Genomic DNA, 8,584 nt, shown 5'->3' on the forward strand with positions numbered 1-8,584 from the left:
CAGCTCCACTTCTCCTTCCCTTCAGATGGCAGAACATTGCAGTGCAGAGCAGAGCGGCGCAAAACAGAGCAGAACAGTGCAAAGCAGAGCAGAACATTGCAGAGCAGACTAGAACAGAGCAGACAAGAACAGAGCATACAAGAACAGAACAGACTAGAACAGAACAGAGCAGACTAGAACAGAGCACACTAGAACAGAACAGAGCAGACTAGAACAGAGCAGACTAGAACAGAGCAGTCTAGAACAGAGCAGACTAGGACAGAGCAGAGCAGCGTAGAACAGAGAAGACTAGAACAGAGCAGAACAGTAGACAGCACCTCAACTTCAGACACAGCCTGTTTCAAAGAGAGAAAGAGAGAGAGAACTTTAGAGGAGAGCTCCAGAGTAACAATAAATAAGTCATCAAATCTGCAGCGTTTGTTTTTTTACTTCGCTGGCTTGGCCCTTGTGCATCTCCACCTCCCATTTTCTCTATCTAATAATAATTTGATGGGTGTTTATATGTGTTCTATTTCACAAGTGTGTATTGTACGCATCCATGAATTGGAAATGTGTTTTTTTTCAGATCCCGAGGCTCTCTCTCTCTCTCTCTCTCTCTCTCTCTCTCTCTCTCTCTCTCTCTCTCTCTCTCTCTCTCTCTCGTTATAATTGGTCTCCCCCCTGTGTCTCCTAGAGTTCTTCATCTGGAACATTCCCTGGTCTCATTGGGAAGTTATTATCCCGACTGCTGGACACTCCAATAACAGAGGAAGTAGGGGGCACATGTGGGTAACTGGGGGTCCTGTCTTGTTTGGGTAATTTTTAAATAAAAAATAAATAAAAAACTGCATAGTAAATAAATGTGACTGGTCAATTGTGTGAGTCAGGTGCTTGGCCCAGACTCACACAATTGACTCACACTATTTTTTTTATACCATAGGAGCCAGCTCTCAATGTTCAAAATACACCAGAATGCATAATTTAGCCACAGATCAATAGTTTCTAAAAATATAACTGTGGATTAAATTGTATCACAAGTATACAGGTAACTGCCAAAATAAAGGAAACACCAACATATTGTCGTAAGCCTTTCCTGAACCGGCAGTCAAATGACCAACTCACCCTCTAGTGGCCTCATGGGTGGAATGTTATTAATCTTTTTCATCATTTCATAATTAATAAACATTATTATTTGAAAAAGCAGAACATCTGGTGTTTCTCTGTCAAACAGTTTTGTTATATTTCAGTCTTCTGTGATGTATATAAAGTGTAAAATTGGGATGCAAACTCAAAATTGAATATATTTCAACTCTATATCTGAAATGATACAGGTGTCTTCTTTTTTGTACGCCCATAGCCATGTGTGTGAGGTGTATACTTTTGTTTCAAAGTAGATTTGTTTAAGACTACCAATAAAAACAAAAAACTGTGTGACCCAGGTTTAGCCCACTGCAGTAAAAGGTTTTTAAAAGAGACTTGCTTGGGCCACCACGGGCTGCCAGAACAGCTTCAATGCACCTTGGCATAGATTCTACAAGTGGACCTAAACCATGCCAGGAAAATGCACCCCACACCATAACATATTATTTGTATCCCTCATTTACTCAAGTGTTTCCTTTATTTTGACAGTTACCGGTTGCCTACAGTTAGGAAGGCCGCAATTTGGCCAGCATGCATGCCAAATATACAGCTCGTTGAATTGTGGCCGTAGACATGTAATCCATTGAAGGGTTATGAAACCTCTTACCCTGGCAACTCCCAATTTTTAGCAAACAGCAGCACTGTTTTTCAAAGGAGCTTATCTTCAGATAGGCTATTGCCATGATGCGTGCATCGGCCATCACCATGAGCCTATGGCTTCAGCTTCATCATTAGGTGAGTCAGTGTGCCACTGGAAATGTTATTTAGTAGCCTGCTGTATTTTATATATACATATATTATATACACCATATACACTGAGCATACCAAACATTAGGAACCCCTTCCTAATATTGAGCGGCATCCCCCCCTACAAGATGTCGAAATCATTCCACAGGGATGCTGGCCCATGTTGACTCCAATGCTCCCCACAATTGTGTCAAGTTGGCTGGATGTCCTTTGGGTGGTGGACCATTCTTGATACACACGGAAAACTGTTGAGCGTGAAAAACCCAGCAGCATTGCAGTTCTTGACACAAACTGGTGCGCCTGGCACCTACTACCATACCCCATTCAAAGGCACTTAAATATTTTGTCTTGCCCATTCACCCTCTGAATGGCACACATACACATTCCATGTCTCAAGGCTTAAAAATCCTTCTTTCACCTGTCTCCTCCCCTTCATCTAAGCTGATTGAAGTGGATTTAACAAGCGACATCAACAAGGGATCATAGCTTTAACCTGGATTCACCTGGTCAGTCTATGTCATTTGAAAGAGCAGGTGTCCTTAATGTTTTATACGTTACAGCCTTATTTTAAAATGGATTCAATACATTTCCCCCCTCATCAATCTACACACAATGCACCATAATGAAAAAGCGAAAACAGGTTTATTGAATTTTTTCTAATGTATTAAATATAAAAAACTAAAATACCTTATTTGCATAAGTATTCAGATCCTTTGCTATGTAACTCAGGTGTGCATCCTGTTTCCATTGATCATCCTTGAGATGTTTCTACAACTTGATTGGAGTCCACCTGTGGTAAATTCAATTGATTGGACATTTGACAGTGCATGTCAGAGCAAACACCAAGCCATGAGGTCAAAGGAATTGTCCGCAGAGCTCCGAGACAGGATTGTGTTGAGGCACAGATCTGGGGAAGGGTATCAAAACATGTCTACAGCATTGAAGGTCCCCAAGAACAATTGGCCTCCATCATTCTTAAATTGAAGAAGTTTGGAACCACCAAGACTCTTCCTAGAGCTGGCCACCCAGCCAAACCGAGCAATCGGGGGAGAAGGGCCTTGGTCAGGGAGGTTACCAAGAACCCGATGGTCAGTCTGACAGAGCTCCAGAGTTCCTCTGTGGAGATGGGAGAACCTTCCAGAAGGACAACCATCTCTATAGCACTCCACCAATCAGGCCTTTATGGTAGAGTGGCAAGACGGAAGCCACTCCTCAGCAAAAGGCACATGACAGCCCACTTGGAGTTTGCCAAAAGGCACCTAAAGGACTCTCAGGCCATGAGAAACAAGATGCTCTGGTCTGATGAAACCAAGATTGAACTATTTGGCCTCAATGCCAAGCGTCACATCTGGAGGAAACCTGGCACCATCCCTACGGTGAAGCATGGTGGTGGCAGCATCATGCTGTGGAGATGTTTTTCAGCGGCAGGGACTGGGAGACTAGTCAGGATCGAGGGAAAGATGAACAGAGCAAAGTACAGAGAGACCCTTGATGAAAACCTGCTCCAGAGTGCTCAGGACCTCAGACTGGGGTGAAGGTTCACCTTCCAACAGGACAACGACCCTAAGCACACAGCCAAGACAACGCAGGAGTGGCTTCGGGAGAAGTCTCAGAATGTCCTTGAGTGGCCCAGCCAGAGCCCGGACTTGACCCCGATCTAAAATCTCTGGAGAGACCTAAAAATAGCTGTGCAGCGACAATCCCCATCCACTACAGAGAAGAATGGGAGAAACTCCCCAAATACACGTGTGCCGAGCTTGTAGCGTCATACCCAAGAAGACTCAACGCTGTAATCACTGCCAAAGGAGCTACAACAAAGTACTGAGTAAAGTGTCTGAATGCATACACTACCAGTCAAAAGTTTGGACACACCTACTTATTCCAGGGTTTTTCTTTATTTTGACTATTTTTTACATTGTAGAATAATAGTGAAGACATCAAAACTATGAAATAACACATATGGAATCATGTAGTAACCCAAAAAGTGTTAAACAAATCAATTTGAGATTCTTCAAATAGCCATTCTTTGCCTTGATGACAGCTTTGCACACTCTTGACATTCTCTCAACCAGCTTCATGAGATAGTCACCTGGAATGCATTTCAATTAACAGGTGTGTCTTCTTAAAAGTTAATTTGTGGAATGTATTTCCTTCTTAATGCGTTTGAGCCAATCAGTTGTGTTGTGACAAGGTAGGGGGGTATACAGAAGATAGCCCTATTTGGTAAAAGACCAAGTCCATATTATGGCAAGAACAGCTCAAATAAGCAAAGAGAAACAACAATCACTACTTTAAGACATGAAGCTCAGTCAATACGGAAAATTTCAAGAACTTTGAAAGTTTCTTCATGTGCAGTCGCAAAAACCATCAAGCGCTATGATGAAACTGGCTCTCATGAGGACCGCTACAGGAATGGAAGACCCAGAGTTACCTCTGCTGCAGAGGATATGTTCATTAGAGTTACCAGCCTCAGAAAATGCAGCACAAATAAATGCTTCACATAGTTCAAGTAACAGACACATCTCAACATCAACTTTTCAGAGGATACTGTGTGAATCAGGCCTTGATGGTCGAATTGCTGCAAAGAAACCAATACTAAATGACACCAATAAGAAGAAGAGACTTGCTTGGGCCAAGAAACACGAGCAATGGACATTAGAACGGTGGAAATGTGTCCTTCGGTCTGGAGTCCAAATTTGAGATTTTTGGTTCCAACCGCCGTGGCTTTGTGAGATGCGATGTGGGTGAACGGATGATCTCTGCATGTGTATTTCCCACCGTAAAGAATGGGAGAGGAGGTGTTATGGTGTGGGGGTGCTTTGCTGGTGACACTGTCTGTGATTTATTTAGAATTCAAGGCACATTTAACCATCATGGCTACCACAGCATTCTGCAGTGATACGCCATCCCATCTGATTTGGGCTTAGTGGGACTATCATTTGTTTTTCTACAGGACAATGACCCAACACACCTCCAAGCTGTGTAAGGGCTATTTTACCAAGAAGGTTAGTGATGGAGTGCTGCATCAGATGACCTGGCCTCCACAATCCCTGACCTCAACCCAATTGAGAGTGTTTGGGATGAGTTGGACCGCAGAGTGAAGGAAAAGCAGCCAACAAGTGCTCAGCATGTGTGGGAACTCCTTCAAGACTGTTGGAAAAGCATTCCAGGTGAAGCTGGTTGAGAGAATGCCAAGAGTGTGCAAAGCTGTCATCAAGGCAAAGGGTGGCTATTTGAAGAATCTCAAATATAAATATATATATATTGTAGAATAATAGTGAAGACATCAAAACTATGAAATAATAACACATATGGAAACATGTAGTAACCAAAAAAGTGTTAAACAAATCAAAATATATTTTATATTTGAGATTCTTCAAATATAAAATATATTTTGATTTGTTTAACACTTTTTTGGTTACTACATGTTTCCATATGTGTTATTTCATAGTTTTGATGTCTTCACTATTATTCTACAATGTAGAAAATAGTACAAATAAAGAAAACCCATGGAATGAGCAGATGTGTCCAAACTTTTGACTGGTTCTGTATGTAAATGTGATATTTCAGTTTATTATTTTTAATACATTTGCAAAAATGTCTAAAAAACTGTTTTTGCTTCGTCATTATGGGGTATTGTGTGTAGATTGATGAGGAAAAACAAAACAATTTAATCCATTTTAGAATAAGGCTGTAACATAACAAAATGTGGAAAAAGTAAAGTGGTCTGAATAGTTTCCGAATGCACTGTGTATATATATTGCCTCCTAAAATAGTACAATCTGTGCGTCGCTTCATTGGCCTGGGCTATGGTTTGTTTGAATTCAAGAGAAGATTGATCTCAGTTTGTCAGTGTCAGAGTCGCCACTCATTTCGGACATTTGTGTGGTATTAAAAGAGATTCAGCTAATGCCTTCTATCATGTAAATGATGTAGAATTACATGAAATGCATTTTTTATATAAAAATTATAATTATCGGGCCCTGGGAATTCCAGCTATAGGAATTCAATTTTCTTCTCTCTCTTTCTTATATAAGATGAACCTCTCATTCAGTCATGTTCAGTGATGTGGTAATTTGAGTAAAATGTCAAACCTGTCAGGAATACAGATTACATTCGCTTAAAGCACCATGTCGGAATTTCTCTATTCCCCAATCTCCAATCATATTCTTTATAAAAGAAGATGTTCCCATGGTAACACGGCCATATCTGTCACTATGCTGTCAGATGCATGTTTTATAACTTGAAAAAAAAACATAACTAAAATAAATATATATAAAAAAATACCTTTTTACATTAGGACAAAGGAATGCTATAATCTCAAGAGGAAATAATGAAATACCCATCAAATCTAAATGCAAAGAGACACAGAAATACATGGTTTATTGATGTCATACTGGAGAGACACCTACGGATGTATCTAAAAGCAGTGTTGAATCTGGCTGTTAATCTAATTAAGGCGTGATAATAAACAGCTACCCACACATGGGGATGCATAACTCATATAATCTACAATGGATATATCACATCCCTTGTGTGTGTGTGTGGGGGGGGGGGGGGGGGGGGGGGGGGGTATGTGTGTGTATTCATGCCAGTGTTCTGACAGAGAGTCTTGTTCTGAGGGATAATCCTGTGTGGAGAATGAAGGATGCTATTTTTGTTTTTGGTAATAAACACACTCGATAAGGTTTGGATGACAGTAAACAGAAACAGAGCGGATATGGTTTGGCACAGAGGCATATTGATAACAGTAACAAATAACACTTCATAAAGATGGTATTATAGGTTGACGCTCTATGGCTGACTGATATTGGTGATATGCCTCTCTACCTAGAAGTCTAAAAGCCTTGTGAATAAAAAAATAGAAGGCCAAATTTCTGACATCAAAGGACGCAGCCTGAAAACCCTGTTGCGCTTTCATTTCTAGGATGAGAAGTATTCAGAGGAATCTTCAATGGACAGAAGGGTTTAATATAACATGAGTAAACAGAACGGGGTGAATTGGAATGGAATCTGCTGCTCCCACAATACAGAACAGCACAACAGGGTAAACAGGCGGAAGAGGAAACAGGAGAGGAGGTGGAGGGTTGGGGGAAGTCTCTCTCACTGCGTTGCTCACCTTCTCTCTTCAGTCACACACGCTCACTCACTCACTCTTTCTGCCTTTCTCTCTCTCTCTCTCTATCCTGTGGAAGGAGCTACAGCTGCAGTACATCACCTCATATGGTTCTCCTAGTTGCAGTATGGTTCTTCTCTATATGCTATTCAGTAGAAAGATGTCCAGACAGCTCTTACAGTACACATCTCCCCTCTCCCTCGCAGGCCTCTTGTGTTAACAGGGCCTGCTCCCATGCTAACAAGGGTCCTGCTCATTACACTCCATCAAGCTACAGTCTGCACTAACCACTGAGCTCTCCCCTCACCCCCACCACCACCCTGACGCTTTATTATTTAAAACACGAGGATCCGAGTTGCCATGGAGGCCCCTTAGTCGTCATGGCTACAAACAACTGCATAGATGTAAGGAGCAGGAGGAGGGGGTGAGGAAGTGCTTGAGGGCCTCGGCGAGAGGTTAACCTCTGCAGGGCTGAACTTTCCATCTTCATAAAGTCACTGGCCTTTGATTAAGAGGATAAAGAAGAGAGGTCAGCTTTAAAAATGTAGTTTAAAAGACACTGGAAGGTCAAACTGTAACATCAGAAGGGTGAAGATGAACATTTCTGTCATTCTAGCTGCACATCTCCTTCTGAAGTCACTGGTCTCTAAGAGACAGGCCAGTTCAGAACCTTGGATAGGGCTATGTGCTTTGCTGGACTCAGCTGAGCCACAAAGACCAGCATGTATCCTCTCTGTTTTTCTACAGTAACTGAAGTGACTGAAGACTATGCTTCGATGTGCAGGCTTGAAGGGCAAAGGGTGATTTACATATGACAGATAAGTCCAAAGAGCAACACAAGCTGACTAAGTTACTGAGGAGATTCCAAAGTAGATCCCCGTCTATCCCATGGCCACATCGATAGAACCTTGCAGATCTATTCCAAAGTCCTAATCCTATAAAGCATTCTAGTCAACCCAATGATTCATCCCCCTACTGCACTGCACTGCAAATGATCTGATCATTGCAGCTGACCTGAGTTGAGCTGAGGTGAGTTAAGGGGAAATATTGATCCATTATATGGCTGTTTCCTGTGATCTAGGCTCAGTGTCCCAGATAAAGACTGGGTTGACCCCACCCTGCAGCTGAAGCAGAGGAGGATCTAACGCTGGATCACTGATCAATACTGGATCAATAGCTGTGATGTGATCTCAGTGTGATGCTGGTAACCATTTACTGTGAAGTTCAAACATGGTCTAAATGCATTTTAATCCTAAATCAGAGGCAAAGGGAGAAGCTGGTGGTTAAAGAGAGAATGTGTCCTGATATGACCCTGCTTGTCCTACGAAGGACAAAGAGCTATCAACCATGCCTTAAAAAGAGAAACAAAACGAGTACCTACATTTCATGTACAGTGCTAACAAAAGGATACTGGAATTCAGATTAGGTTTGGAAGATGATGGAAGCAATTCCTGCCTGTTACATTTTTGCTGATGACAAGGTGCGCAACCCATTGAAAACACACTTTCCATATAAAATAGCCCCATCTGGTGGTCAAATGTTCCATGGCAACATCTGTGTGTGTGCATATGTGTGTAGGTGGCTATGGCTTACCTCCAGAAC

This window comes from Coregonus lavaretus (assembly GCF_964263955.1).
Source record: "Coregonus lavaretus genome assembly, chromosome: 32".
Lineage (NCBI taxonomy): Eukaryota > Metazoa > Chordata > Actinopteri > Salmoniformes > Salmonidae > Coregonus > Coregonus lavaretus.